Genomic DNA, 15,086 nt, shown 5'->3' with positions numbered 1-15,086 from the left:
TAATGAATCAGCATGACTTATTCCTAATGATAAACTCTAAAAACAACAGAGTATCAAATTGGAGGCACAGTTTAATTACAATCTTCTAATTGTTTTTTTTTAAATATATTTTATTGATTTTTTACAGAGAGGAAGGGAAAGGGATAGAGAGTTAGAAACATCGATGAGAGAGAAACATCGATCAGCTGCCTCCTGCACACCTACTGGGGATGTGCCTGCAACCAAGGTACATGCCCTGCACATTTCCGTCACAGGGATAGTGTTGTTGGCTTGTGTGCTGCTCCTCCCTGTGACGGAAATGTGCAGGTCTGGGAGTTGTGCCAGCACGCACGCTCCCGCCTGCCCTGTTTCTCGCACTGGCATTCTCATAGCTCCATGTACTTAGCATTCTCACAGCTCCCATCTCTACCCATGAAGTTCTTATATCCTCATCTGCCTACCCCACTAAACTGTGAGGTCCTTGAAAGTAAAGATTGTGTGGATCAACATGTTATCTCGTAGAGGATGGCTCTGTGACTGAGGCATTGATGGCACTTGAAAGTACTTGCCAGAATAAATTGAATACTATAGAAGTATTCCTGGCCGGTGTAGCTCAGAGGCTGAGAGTTGACCCATGAACCAGGAGGTCACGGTTGGATTCCTGGTCAGGGCACATGCCCCAGTTGTGAGCTCATCCCCATAGAGGGCTTGCAGGAGGCAGCTGATCAATTATTCTCTCTCATCATTGATGTTTCTATCTCTTTCTCCTTCCTTCCTCTCTGAAATCAATAAAAATATATTTTTAAAAATACAGTATAAGTATTAATTATGCTGATAAGGAAGGGTAGGTCAAGGGTCTGAGTGAACAGTGTTATTCAGCAGGTTCATGAGAGAGTTAGGAATAAGGCCCAGTATTGGTTTCTGCAACCCCAGCAGAGATCTGGCTTCCTTACATTAGGGCACCAAACAACCTACTTAAAAAACAAAACAAAACACTGCTTTGTCCTCTAATGTTTTCCCCTCAAATATTTAAAAAACAAAACCAAAGTTGATACCCAATCATTACCAATTGTATTTAACTGCCTATCAGGTCAGTAAAACTCTCAGTTAATTACTTATATTCTCAAGACTGTCTAGCATTGTTTTTCAAGTCACAGTATAATCTATTCCAGTTACACTTGCTTAGCATGACACAACTTGGTGGCATTTCATCTGGACTACAGAATATCAGATGAGAAAGACATTGTGTTTTGGGATTAGGAAATTGAGATTGATTCATACTCCTTTCTGTAATTTCATTGTATTGCAACCATGACAACATGTACCACATATCCTTGTTCACGCTGTTTCCTTTGCCTAAACTGCTCTTCCCACCATTTCTTATTGGAAAGATCCTCTTTGCAATTCAGCTGCAATACATCCAGTGATAAAGGACTTACAAATTCCATGCCAAGAAAATTGTCTCCAGAGTGTCACATTCATTGCTCTCTAGGCCCCTTCATTGTTGCACCCATTAATCTTCATTTATGCCTACATAGTAATTGTCAAGCTGTTTTAATAAACTTTATATGTCTCTCCCCATTGTTAAATATGATATATTTCTTGTCAATAAGCGACATTGGTAGGCTGTGTTTGGCAAACAAACGTTGCTGAACAGGCCATCCTAGAGCTGTAAATGTGCCATTTTTATAAGAATTAATCTCAAAAAAAAAGAATTAATCTCAGTTGCACTATGCTTTGTGAAAGTAGATACACTTAAGTGGCTACATGTATGATTCCATTTATATGACATTATTGCAAGGCAATACTCTCTGCTCAGAGAGGAGAGGAGTAGTTGCCGAGGGCTGCATGTGAGACAGTTGTTGATTTCAAATGGACAAGGAGGTACATTTGAGGGGAGATATCTGTTCTATATCTTGCTTAAGGAGGTAGGTGGTTATGAAAACTCTCAGAACTGTACACAAAGAGGATATATTTAGTGAATGGAAATGATGTTATTTTAAAAGGAGAAAGAAAAAGGAATTAGGAAGCAGCCACATGGGTGACTCATACCCATACACCAAAATCTTATCTGTGTTCAAGCTTTCCAGCTCTGCCAGGGGTGAGGAATTTGAGGACTGCTGCCAGTATCTTCCTCTTGACTGAGGTGCTGCGACAGAAATCACTTTGTACTCATGTTGTTGCTGTAGACTTCTGGTTTATTTACTTTTATAAACTGACATTAAAAATGCACAACATTGAAAAAACCTAATTCACAAATAACCTCATTCCTGAATATCAACCTACAAAACATACATCCCAAATTGAGTAAAATGCAGAACAAATAAATGGCAAATTCTGAAATAATACACATAACTAAATTTTGAACAGTCCACAGCATTCAGTAAAAATAAACAGCAGCAACTGAAGGGTCAATGAGGAAACATAACATCATTATAACAGAGTGGTTGTTAAGATGTGTGTGTTTGACGTAGGGGGTTGGGGAAGCCAGGAGAGTGCCTCTTTTCTGTGGATACAATGCCTTGGTGTGATCAAGGTGATAGGGGTCCTACATGGTGGCGAGGCTTTTGGGGGGACGGGTGCTGCTCTTCTGCTTTTCCCCTGCATCAGATGTTGCCTTGGTCATCATGGATCCTTAGGCTCTCTCAGCTTGCTGCCCCTTCACAGCCATTTGAAACTTCTTTTGGGGTGACCTGGTCTTTCTGCATAGATCTGCCCTGAGCCACTCTGTTAAAGATTCTGCCCTACCTCTCGCTCTTCCTTTTCCAAATCTAGAAGAGGCTAGTTGGAGTGTACCCATGTGTCTTTGTGACTGTCTTTGTCATCTTTCTCCCAAAGGTATTTTATTCATTCTTCAGGTTCTCAACTTAAACCTTGAGAGGCTAATTAAAAGATCAAAGCTTATTTACCTCTAAATGTCCAGTGCCTAATTCAGTGCTTAATATTGATAATAAATATTTGAACTGAATCGAACTGATCTAAACTGTATGAAACTCAAACTATGTCTGGCATTCACTACTCCATAACTCACTGGTGCAAACTGTATGTAATACTCTATTATTACCCACAGGTGGCAGCAATACCCTAAAATTAGGGGGGAAATGGTCTGTACATAGCTATAATCACAAAGGTTAAAATGATACATTCGGATTGATATTTGAGGCTTTACCTGAAAAAAAAAAAAAAAAAAAAAAACAAAACAAAACAAAAAAAAAAACAACTACATAAGTTGTCATTTCCCAGAAACACTCAGGGGAATAGAACAGAACCTGTTAAACTGGGAGCTCCTTGAAGTGAGTGCTTTTCTGTCTTGATAACTTAGTATCTCCAGTCACCTACGAAGCCCCCTTGTCTCACTCCTCCCAGTCTGTTCTGTGTAGTGGCTCTCTGTCATGCTGGCCTCCACATTTTTGTTTTTTTCTCCTTGACAAAGAACCTTTCTCCAGCTATTCCACAAGTTGGTATCACTTTTTCATATCAGTCTTCTGAAACATTTATCAATTAATTTTTAATAAAGTATTAATTAAATCTTCTGAAGGATTTGTACCATAATATAAGATAATGTTTAATTTAGTAACAGAAATTACCATGTGCTTTCTACCCTCTTATTTTTTAGGTAGCTAATTATTATTTTTAGGTAGCTACCACAGGATGTATCCTTTTCCACATTTGCACTCATAGAAAGCACACACACACACACACACACACACACACACACACACACACACATTGGGGGTGGTTTTGTTTTTGTTTTTACAAAAATTAGCTTATGTTGTATTAATTTACTTAAAATATTTTCTACTCTAAAACAGATAGTTTACATTCCCCTAGGTCGATATGTATAGACCTAACTTATTATTTTAAAAATATATAAAAATACCAAATATTCCACAGTGTGTGTCCAATATCTATTCAGTATTCTACTCTTCATGGATAACCACGTTGATACCAACTTTTGATAGTCCTTTTTCTTAAAGTACTGCCATACAGATATTTTACAATTTACCCTTAGCAATGGTCCTTTTGTCTTTGTGAAAATCATATACAAACTGGAGCTCCAAAGTATTCTTATTGTTAATTTTATTGTTATAGCTGAAAAGCAATAATTTATTCCCACCAGCACAATAGAGAGTATTTTTTAAAAACCCATAGCTAACATTATTCTCAATGGTGAAAAACTTTTTCCCTGAGACCAGGAACAAGACAAAATGTCTACTTTCACAACTGCTATTCACCATTTTGCTGGTTGCTCTAGCCAGAACAACTAGACAAAAAAAGTAAATGAAAGATTCAAATGAGTTTTATTTATTTATTTAGTTAGTTAGTTAGTTGTTGTTGTTAAGCCTCATCCAAGGATATTTTTTCCATTTAAAAAAATTTTCTTTTTTAGTGAAAGTGGAAGGGAGGGGGAGAGACACAGAGAAGGAAACATGGATGTGAGAGAGAGATATCAATTGGCTGCCTCCCACCTGAGGCAGGGGTCAGGATCAAGCCTGCAACTGAGGTACATGCCCTTGATTGGAACCCTGGGCCCTTCAGTCCATAGGCCGGCACTCTATCCACTGAGCCAAACCAACTTATCCATTCATTTATGTTTTGAAACTCAAGCCTTTAAATGTCAAAGGATATTTACTCCATATAGCTATAGATAGAAGTTAAGAATATTCTTAATAGTTTCACAAAAAGAAAACATTAGATAGATAGGTAGATAGATAGATAGATAGATAGATAGATAGATAGATAGATAGATAGATACAGATGATATAGTGTAGTTTATATGTTATGGATAAGTACAGGTACAGGTATATTTTCAGTGCAATGAAAAAGGAGGAGCTTGTGGTATCAGTAGCCCATTTCCCTAATCTTATACTCCTTTCACTGAAGTCAGTGCATTTTTGTGGTCCAGGCTGTCTTTTGGATTTGACTGGTGACAAAAGCATTATTATTGATCTCTCCTTGACCATGTATTTGAGTGCTTTAGGGCATCCTACTGTAGTGTATAGTTATAGTGGAAAGCAAAATGTTTGAGTTAGGTCTTTATGTATATCCAGCTAAATGTCACGTTTAGTGCAATTGTCTCACTCAGCCCCTGAGGATCATTCTTTTCTCCATAGTCCCAAGACCTGATCCCATCACCAAAAGCAAGATGCTACTCTTTATTGAGGCATATTCCACAGAATTGTTTTACCAACAGTCAGGCGCTGTTTCTAATTAATTCAATAACATTGTTGCTGGCAAAGCTACTTTTTAGTTATTTGTGGAATTAAATTTTTGTTCAATCAAGTCACACAAGTAAGTAGTGTATTGTTACTTTTTAAACACACATATATTTTTTTATTGATTTCAAAGAAGAAGGGAGTTGAAGAGAGAGAGATAGAAACATCAAAGATGAGAGAGAATCATTGATTGTCTGCCTTCTGCGTGCCCCACACTGGGGTTTGTTCCCACAACCCGGGCATTTGCCCTGACTGGAATCTAACTGTGACTTCCTGATTCATAGGTAAATGCTCAACTACTGAACCACACTGGTCAGGCCAGAATTAGACTCTTGTTTATGATATGTTAGTGAGTTAATATTACCAATCATTGTATTATGAAATACGTAATGCAGTAATATCATCTTTCACTGGTTTGCATTTACAATTTGAATAGTCATAATTTTATTTTTTAACGACATGATTGCATTATTATTGCTTAAACCATAAAATAAAAGTAAATTATTCCTGAAGAAAAAAATACAGTGAAGTCCAAGAACATTTCAATTAGATGGAATGAAGTTAAAAGAAAATAAGTTTATGTTTGTGTGTGCAGGTGTCAGTACACACCTGTAAATACTTCATAAAAAGATAAAGCATGTTAACTTACAGACCTGGTATCTGACCTCCCACGATCTACTCTGATTCATTTTATGCCATATGGCTTATTCTACCATACTTTCAATTTTGACATGCTATAAATCACCTTTGTTTATTATATTACTTGTAGCTCAGCAATCCCTCATTTATTTAAACTCTAGAGGCACAGTGCACAAAAATTTGTGCTCTCGGGGGAGATGGGGGGGGTCCCTCAGCCCAGTCTGTGCCCTCTCGCAGTCTGGGACCCCTCAGGAGATAACGACCTGCTGGCTTAGGCCTACTCCCGGGTGGCAGAGGGCAGGCCCAATCCCTAGGTGCAGCCCCTGGTTGGGCTCAGAGCAGGGCCGATTGGGGAGTTGGGGCGCTGCCCCCTGTCATGCACAGAGCAGGGCGGATCGGGAGGTTGCGATGCCACCCTCAGTCACGCTCAGGGTAGGGCCGATTGGGGGGTTGGGGCACCGCCCCCTGTCACACTCAAGGCAGGGTCGATGGGGAGGTTGCGGCGCCACCCCCTGTCATGCACAGAGCAGGGCCAATCAGGGGGTTGGGGCGCTGCCCCCTGTCACGCACAGAGCAGGGCCGATCAGGGGGTTGGGGAGCTCCCCCCTGTCATGCACAGAGCAGGGCTGATCAGGGGGTTGAGGATCTCCCTGCTGTCACTCACAGAGTAGGGCTGATAGGGGAGTTGGAGCACTGAACCCTGTCACACACAGAGCAGGGTGGATCAGGGGGTTGGGGCACCGCACCCTGTCACACTTGGGGCAGGGCCAATGGGGAGGTTATGGCTCTACCCCGTCACACACAGAGCAGGGCTGATCAGGGGGTTGGGGCGCTGCACCCTGTTACACACAGAGCTGCAGGGCGATCAGGGGATTGGGGAGCTCCCCCCTATCAGGCACAGAGCAGGGCTGATCAGGGTGTTGGAGCGCCTTCCCCTGTCATGAACAGAGCAGGGCGGATAGGGAGGTTGTGGCCCTGCCCCCTGTCACACACAGAGCCGCAGGGTGATCAGGGGGCTTGGGCGCTGCCCCCTGTCATGCTGATCCCAGTGCTGGGAGGCCTCTTGGCTCCACTGATCCCAGTGCTGGGAGGCATATTACCCTTTTACTATATAGGATAGAGGCCTGGTGCACGGGTGGGGGCCAGCTGGTTTTCCCTGAAGGGTGTCCTGGATCAGGGTGGGGGTCCCCACTGGGGTGCCTGGCCAGTCTGGGTGAGGGGCTGAGGGCTGTTTTCAGGCTGGCGGGTGACTGAAGCTCCCAACTGCTCCTTTTTTTCTTTCTTTTTTTTTTTATTCTGGGCCAGCTTTATCTCTGAGGCTTGGCTCCAGCTCTTAGACCTCGGCTGCTAAAAGCAGGTATCTGGTTTGTTTGGGTTCTATAATCAAAACACTGTTTCAACTCCAGCTCTGAGATCCCGGCTGGCTGAAAGCAGGTTTCTGGGGTTTTGTTTAGCTTCTATAATTGTAACAATGTTTCAAACTGCAAGCTCAGAGGCCAGCAGCGGCAGGCGGGGAACGTTGGAGTCCTCTGTCACTGAAGCAAGCAAGCCTCATATTCACTTCAAGCTGCCTGGCTGCCGGCTGCCATCTTGGCTGGCAGTTAATTTGCATATCGCCCTGATTGGCCAATGGGAAGGTTAGCAGAGTGACACCAATTTGCATGTTTCTCTTTTATTAGTGTAGATACTCCGGAAACTTACACAATGTTGTTAACCAATGCAATCCAATAAATTTAATTTTAAAAAGGAAAAGAAACCCTAACTGGTTTGGCTCAGTGCATCAGCCTGTGCACTGAAGGGTGCCAGGTTCGATTCCAGTCAAGGGCATGTACCTTGGTTGCAGGCACATCCCCAGTAGGGGGTGTGCAGGAGGCAGCTGATCAATGTTTCTCTCTCATTGATGTTTCTAACTCTCTATCCCTCTCCCTTACTCTCTGTAAAAAAAAAAAAAAAATCAATAAAATATATATTTTTTAAAAAGAAAATTTTTTTATTTCTTTTTGTTGTTGTTGTTAATCCTCATCTGAGGATATTTTTCCATTGATTTTTAGAGAGTGGAAGAGAAGGAAAGACAGAAGCATCCATGTGAAAGAAACACATCAATTGGTTGCCTCCTGCGGGCTCCCTGACCAGGGCCCTGGCCAGAGAGAAGCCTGCAACCAAAGTATGTGCCCTTGACCAGAATCAAACCCTGGACGCTTTGGTCCAAGGATGATGCTCTATCCACTGAGCAAAACTGGCTAGGGCAGAAAAAGGAATTTTTAAAAATTCAGTTTAGTCAATAGGCCCCACAAACATGCCATCGTTTCAACAAGTAATTTTAATCTGTTCATTCTTTAGATAGAAATGATAAGCATGTTCATCTATCTTCACTCTTTTAAATTTTGCTTTATTTTTAGGTAATATCTTTGTTTCACAAACAGCAAAAGAAAGCACTTTTAAGTAACAAAATAAGATTTAAATTGACCTAGAATAATGTTATTTATTTCCCCCTTATTTTATTGGCTTATTACACACAACATTACTTTTACTGCATTCTGTTTGTAGAATCTATCATTAGCCTGCCCATATTCTAGAGATGGGCACAAACTCCAATTCTTGTGGGAAGAGTCAAAGAATTCTGGTCTACCTTTTAAAACCACCACTACTATAGAGTAAGGCATGAGTAAAATTCAAAATCATAGCTGGCATTACTTTAATAAAAGGACCTGATTCCACTAAAAGAGCTCATATGACACCTTTATGTTTAATACATGAGAATTTAAATCTTTATGATCTTTTTAAAAAATATTTTTTATTGATTTTAGAGAGGAAGGGAGAGGGAGAGAGAGATAGAAACGTCAGTGATGAGAGAGAATTATTGATCAGCTGCCTCCTGCATGCCCCACACTGGGGATGGAGCCTGCAACCCGGACATGTGTCCTGACCGGGAATTGAACCATGACCTCCTGGTTCATAAGGTTGATGCTTAACTACTGAGTCATGCTGTCCGGGTAATCTTTATGATCTCTATGTGACTTCCAAACTAGGTCAGAAAAGGCCGTGGGGGCTTTTATGTAGTTCTCTTGGAATACTAACCAGCCACCATATATGAAGACTGCCTACTTCCCCAGTTAAATTGAGTATCATAGTAGGAATGCCCAAAAGGAAACAGATTTAGAGACACTTTAGAGGTAAAATTCTGAAATGTTGTTCCTTATGCTAAAATTACTGAGAACTTGCTTTGCTCCATGTAATTGCAAGTATACCTATATCTCTTATCTCATGTAACTTTCATAGAATATTTGAAAGTATTATGGGAAAGCCATGCTATGAAATATTCTTCAGTGGAATGAATTGGATCTACTATGTTGATATTAGAGATGACCTTCACAGTAATCTGTATATATAGATATGGATATATCTTAATTGTTGTAAATGAAAATGTTTGTGTCTGTATTAGCTTAAAAAATATGTTGGGATACCTAATCAAATTGTTATAATTGATATCTTAAAGTGTTGGGATTGGAGTAGGGAAGGTCATTTTAATTTTTTATAGACCTCAAACTAGTAGAGCACACATATATTGTTTGGGTAGTAATAAAACAATGTCATAATATTTTTAAGGGAAAGAATTGGGACAGAGGAAAACAGAATAGGAAGCATAAAATGAAGTCAGGAGTCTAATCAGGAAGACATGTAAGATTTTCAAACCAGAGTACAGTAACACATACTGTGGGAACCTGCAGGAAGGAATGCTAGATCCTGCTTGTGGGGCTGGGAAAGGTTACTCTGCGCTTTAAGAAGTTCTCTGAAGGAGGAGCCCACATGCAGAGACTACTCACCAATAGGGCTATTTTGTCAAGTTTTAGTTTTGAACATATAGATTTCAAGACCATTTTTTTTTTCTCCATTTCTACACTACTAGTGTCAGATTGTTGTTGGACATTTTTGTAGAGTAATATGCCATTTATTCAAGTGCTTAAATTAACACCTTTGTGACATGACATCATTGACTTGGCATGATGGATGATAGAAAGCCATTCCTGCAGAGAGAAAGCTAGCAATGATGTAACTATCCATGCAAGAAACTGTGAACCATATAACTGCATCATATTAAATTCAATCTCATTGTATCCCAACTCAATTTCCTTTAGACGGATCTCAAAAATTCCTGCAGTTATGCCTGGCTCAGTGGTTGAGCATCAACTTATGAACCAGGAGGTCATGGTCCAATTCCCAATCGGTATATGCCCAGGTTGCGGGCTCCATCCCCAGTGTGGGGCATGCAGGAGGCAGTCAATCAATGATTGTCTCTTATCATTGATGTTTCCATCTCCCTCTCCCTTCCTCTCTGAAATCAATAAAAATATATTAAAAATATATATTATTTAAAAAAATTTCTGCAATAACTTCAACCTCACTTGCCACAAGGAAAGTATAAAGAAGGCAAAGTGAAGAGAGAACAGTCTTAGCTGCTTTCAGATATTTTCCTTTTACAAATGTCACAAAAGTATACACTCACAAGCATTGCTAGGGCCACTTACGAGGCCATTTACTTGGAAGTAAATGGCCATGGGTAGTAAGAGGCTCTGAAGCTTGTGCTCGATTAGCTTCCTGGTAAATTCAACTCAGCCTGGAGAGTTATATTTTGTTTTACCATAAGCTAGTTTTCTGGAATTTCTCCCTCACTCAAAGTTGATGACTCTTCATAGACATAGACAGAGCTGTGTGGCACAAGGCATCCACGCAGCTTCATGAATATTTGCTCAGCTAAGTAGCTCTCTTTCAATACCAAAGATTATTTCAGTATTTTGGTGTATTGGACTAATAAGCTTAATAATGCATTTAAATTATGATCATATGTTTCTAATATGAGGGCAACCTAATGATAATAAAGAGTTAACTCACCTATAATAATATTTCCCTCTGTTTATATGCAATTTTTAACTTTTCAATGCACATTTCCATAAAGTACTACAGCTATTAACTGTAGATTCCCTGTCCACCAATAAAAATCCAGATAGTGCATGTAAATATGGATTAGTAAAAAGACCCCTAATCTCACTTATTTACATAGAAGAAAACCTGCATTTACCTACAGTATCATGATCTGATGTATAAGCAGACACAACAGGAACTACAATCTTCCTCATGTAAATATGTGTCATCCTGTATATACAAAGTACCTCTAAACAAAATGAAGATTAGATAAACAGGATTAAATATGCCACTTCAGCAATTACAATTATTTTTCAATGATAAATTTACTAATCTCTTTTATTATATCACAGAGTTAGTTATTTTATTAACCAGTTGCTAATAATAAAAATTAAAATAATATTCTTATATTAGTTATGGAAGAAGAAAAACACAATAATTAATTACAAAAATATCAGTATTTTTATGATGGATATGAGCAAAAAGTGTGTTAAGTGGTAAGAAAATATATATTTTGCTTTTCTATCTATGTTCTAAAAATTATTATAATTAGAGAGTTCTCTTTCAAATAAAATATAGAAGCAAAATGAAAATGAGAACCTGTATAAACTAAGACACACAATAAGCATTCTGGCTTTTGTTTATGTTCAATTCATTGAAACAGATCAATAATGTATTAGTTAACAACCACCAAAAATCCCCACAACAACAACAATCAGCATACCACTTTAACTTTAAATGTGTCATAGTACTTGTTGAACATGATGAATACTCTGAACCTATGTAATATGTCACCATAAAGCTGTGTTTAATAATCCAACCGTGACCTCCTGGTTCATAGATTGACGCTCAACCACTTAGCCATGCTGGCTGGGCGCTAAGAGCATTTTATAACTTTTTTTGTAACATATTCATACATCCACAGTTTGGAACAGGCAGAGGATATTGAGATGGCTTAATTCAATATGTTCCTACTGTGAGATGTTTCAAAGGACCAGCCTGAAAGGAGTTCCTGCACCTTCTTATTAATAACGTCCACAGAAAAACAAAGGCATATTTGCAATTTTTAAAAACGTTATTTAAAAAATTCTATTAAATGTATTGGGGTGACATTGGTTAATAAAATTATATAGGTTTCAATTCTATAATACATCACCTGTATATTGTATTGTGTATTCGTCACCCCAAGTAAAGCCTCCTTCCATTTTGACATGAGTTTTATTGTGTCCACTCAGTTTTTAGTCATATATATGTCGATGGCTTCACTGCTCCTCTCAATATTTTAATTTGATATTCAATCTGACTGACCTTCAGCAAGCTTTTCTGAAAAGCAAATTAGTCCTTGGAAGGAAATCCATTCCACTACCCACATCAGAAGAGCCTCTTCCCTTGGGATCCAGGGTCTCAGCTCTGCAGTTCAACAGGAGTAGTCCAATCTCTCACCCACCGTAAACACACTAACCAGGCACCTTGTGCTCTTACCCACTGTGAACACACACTAAGCACCAGCAGGCACCTTGAACAAAGTTGTATCTTTTGTTTTAATTCAAGAGAAGTAGAGAAACTGATAATTTATTTTTTAAATGTAGTTTGATTAGGTGCATGCTTTTCACTGAGCAATGTTAAATTACAGAGAAATTTAATGAAATATGTAGATAATTCAAGAAACTTAATTTTAGATACTACTTTTTACTTACCTAAGGAACCAACATTACAGGGGCAGAAAAAGAACTGTTGGATAATCCACCATTTTTTATTCCCTATTCTCTAGTAGAGATATGAATATTGACAGTGATATGAGCTTGAGGGAACTGGATAAAGCACTGCTCACATCATCAGTCTATAATATTCTATATAAATATGACCCAAAGAAGCAAGAGGAGATTAAACTTTTGGCAGAATGTGTTACCAACTTTGTGCCTCTCTCATATTTATCAGATTTCCTGTCTACTCTGAGCTTCATCTATAGACAGTGCATTAAAGCTATTAAAACAGATTTTTTAAATCGAAGTATAATAGCTAAATTAAAGAGTTCCCATTAGACCTGCTTTTACAAATGATACAATAAGTTCATATTATTCCAAATAAATACATAATAACTTTTAGTTAAAAATATAAAATTAAGTTTATCTTTCTGATAAAGAAACTGTTTAAAGTAGAAAGATGAAAGGAACTGGCTGGGCTGTTCTATTTAACATTGCTTATATTGTTAAAAATTGGGAAAAACTTAAACATCTAACAAATTAAGAAAAGTTAATTATTGCATAACTGTATTATGAAATTTTATTTGCCTATTAGAGATGTTCTGGGAGAAAGTGCTCACAATATAGTGGGAAGAGAGTTAAGTTGTCAATTGCTAATGTGCTATGTAAAAACATGGAATCTATAGTAAACTAGAGGCCCAGTGCACAAAATTTGTGCATGGGGAGTGCGTGTGTGTCCCTCAGCCCAGCCTGCACTCTTCAATCTGGGACCCCTCTCATAATCCAGGACTGCTGGCTCCCAACCGCTCGCCTGCCTGCCTGCCTGATTGCCCCTAACCGCTTCTGCTTGCCAACCTGATCACCCTGTAACCACTCCCCTGCCAGCCTGATCGATGCCTAACTGCTCCCCTGCTGGCTGGTTGCCCCCAACTTCCCTCCCCTGCTGGCCCAGTCATCCCTAACTTTCCTCCCTTGCCAGCCTTGTTGCCCCTAACTTTCCTCCCCTGCTGGCCTGGTCACCCCCAACTGCCCTCCCCTGCAGGGATGGTCTCCCCCAACTGCCCTCCCCTGCAGGCCTGATTGCCCCCAACTGTCCTCTGTTTCAGGCCTAATTGCCCCCAATTGCCCTCCCCTGCTGGCCAGCTTGTGGCTGCCATCTTTGATCACATGGGGGTGGCCATCTTGTGTGTTGGAGTGATGGTCAATTTGCATATTACTCTTTTATTAGATAGGATGTATATGGAATGATTATAACAGCTTCATTCTTTTCAAAAGAAAATGCAAAATTATTGAAAGTTTATGTAGTGGTGTTTCTGAACTTAGATTATTCCCTAATCTATAATGACAAAATATTTAATAAATTTACAGCTTCTAATCTTAGCACTATGACTAATCTTGGCTAAAAAAATTAGTTTTCATTTGGGATACTGTCAGCTAGAAAAGTGGGTAATATTCTCTTAACGAAAATATGAAGATCTATTCATAAGTAACTTGTCAATGCCAATGATCATTGAGGAGACAGAGCAGAGCAGAAGGAAATCTAATTTGGACTCAGAAAGCAGTAGAACATGCTGATACCAGTTCACATGCTGATACCTGCTGACCTGCATAAAGGCGATAACCAGGTTTAGGTGTTTATTTCCCAAGCTAATGTGGTGCTAAACTTAATTCAAAATGTGATGGAAAAAAAAAAGTGATGATTGGATTCAGACCTTTGCAAAGCTATGATGTGACCACAGGGATGAAATTTAAAATACCAATAACCGTATTATTAATAGAAATGATAGAGATAAAGAGACACTAGCCATAAACTTTGCTTTCACTTCTGTGTAATAGAATCCATGGTTATACTGAGTTACCTTTTAATATATGTTCTTAAAATTCCTAGAAGATATAGGGTCACTTTGAAATTTTAGTCATATTTATTTGACTGATCACTGGTAACTATTGAGTGATTTGATACACCAGTTATAAGTATGTTAATTTTCAAGGTTTACAGCAGATGAACAGATACTCTTCACTTGGAGACAGAACTGCTCTAGCATAAATATATAAAGGAAAGTCTTTCAAGAATTGTCCCCATTTTCCTCTACTTACGTATCACCAGTGATCCCGAAATGTCAGAGAATCAGAATGTATCCATTTCACATAAGCAGCCCACATCTAACCCAAATTTAAAATTCAATTCCAAAAATCCAGTCTTCAAAATTTAAAACAAACCAGAGTTGCCCGGCTGGTATGGCTCAGCAGCTGAGCATCGACTTATGAACTAGGACAGTGATGGCAAACCTCTGACACACGAACTCATTTTTTTGGTTGATTTTTCTTTGTTAAATGGCATTTAAATATATAAAATAAATATCAAAAATATAAGTCTTTGTTTTACTATGGTTGCAAATATCAAAAAATTTCTATATGTGACATGGCACCAGAGTTAAGTTAGGGTTTTTCAAAATGCTGACATGCCGAGCTCAAAAGTTTCACCATCACTGAACTAGGAGGTCACGGTTCAATTCCCGGTCAGAGCACATGCCCAGGTTGCAGGCTCGATCTCCAGTGTAGGGCATGCAGGAGGTAGCCAATCAATGATTCTCTCTCAACATTGATGTTTCTATCTCGCTCTCCCTCT

Source organism: Myotis myotis, unplaced genomic scaffold (assembly GCF_014108235.1).
Source record: "Myotis myotis isolate mMyoMyo1 unplaced genomic scaffold, mMyoMyo1.p scaffold_m19_p_11, whole genome shotgun sequence".
Classification (NCBI taxonomy): Eukaryota; Metazoa; Chordata; class Mammalia; order Chiroptera; family Vespertilionidae; genus Myotis; species Myotis myotis.
The sequence above is the reverse complement of the archived record's forward strand: the minus strand, read 5'-3'. Positions refer to the sequence as shown.